A 1,041-nucleotide genomic window follows, 5' to 3' on the forward strand; every position below is an offset into this window, starting at 1 on the left:
GAAAGTCTAAACCTTGTCTGTGGTATTCTGAGTAGGATTCTGGGATTGAATGACTGTGACGAGCTTCAACCTCCTGAAGGCTGGGTGTTAGTGACAGATGCAAAAGAATCAATGGATTCTATTCCAACCTGATTGAGAACCGACAGATGATTAGCCGTGCTGTGACAGAGCATTTGGACCATTTTCACTGAGAGGATGGGAAGTAGCCACTGACAATGGTGACACCCTACATACAGCTTGCCATGGATGGAACTTTACAAACAATTGAGTTGAATATTACATTGCAGGAATTCAGAGGACAAAGCATCTCCAAAACTCCAACAGATTTTCCATTAATAAAGTAACAATTTCTTATTCCCAATACTTTGACTTCTTACAATTAAACCCTATTGGTATCCTGACTAAGATTAATAAAATAAACATAGCTTGCTTCAATCCAACAATCTCCGTGGGATTCGACCCTTACTCACGTAAGGTATTACTTGGACGACCCAGTGCACTTGCTGGTTAGTTGTGCGGATTGCAAAAAGTGTGATTGCAATTTCGTCCACCATTTATCAACTCAACTATTTTTGAAAACACCTGATTAATAAAATAGCACATCTTTCTGCAACTCGTTGGGAGATGACCTAGGATTCATACTCCCAGTATTTTAATTTCAATATTGTGACAACCCTTCTAAATTGATAAGCGAATTTTCGACTGGTTAAGGACTGTACTTGCAACGTATCTCTTATAATAATTTCTTAACTCGCCAATTTTTGCCACGTCATGGGCTGATTACGATTTGGTTCTGATAACTACGCCAATCACGCAAGATGTACCACCCCAAACTTTTAAAAATTAAATAATTAATTAAAAGTAAAGAATCTTCTTTTTCTTAATTAAAAGTTTCTGTTCATATTCGCGAATGATCAATATTAAATAAAAATAGTATATAATTATAGGAATAAAGGTTAGTAGCGCTCGGACTTTTAGTACGATCAAGAGGTACTAAAAGTTAGGATGTTACATTATGGTATCAGAGCAGTTCATTCCTGT

The sequence above is a fragment of the Arachis duranensis genome, chromosome 4, assembly GCF_000817695.3.
Source record: "Arachis duranensis cultivar V14167 chromosome 4, aradu.V14167.gnm2.J7QH, whole genome shotgun sequence".
NCBI classification, from domain to species: Eukaryota; Viridiplantae; Streptophyta; class Magnoliopsida; order Fabales; family Fabaceae; genus Arachis; species Arachis duranensis.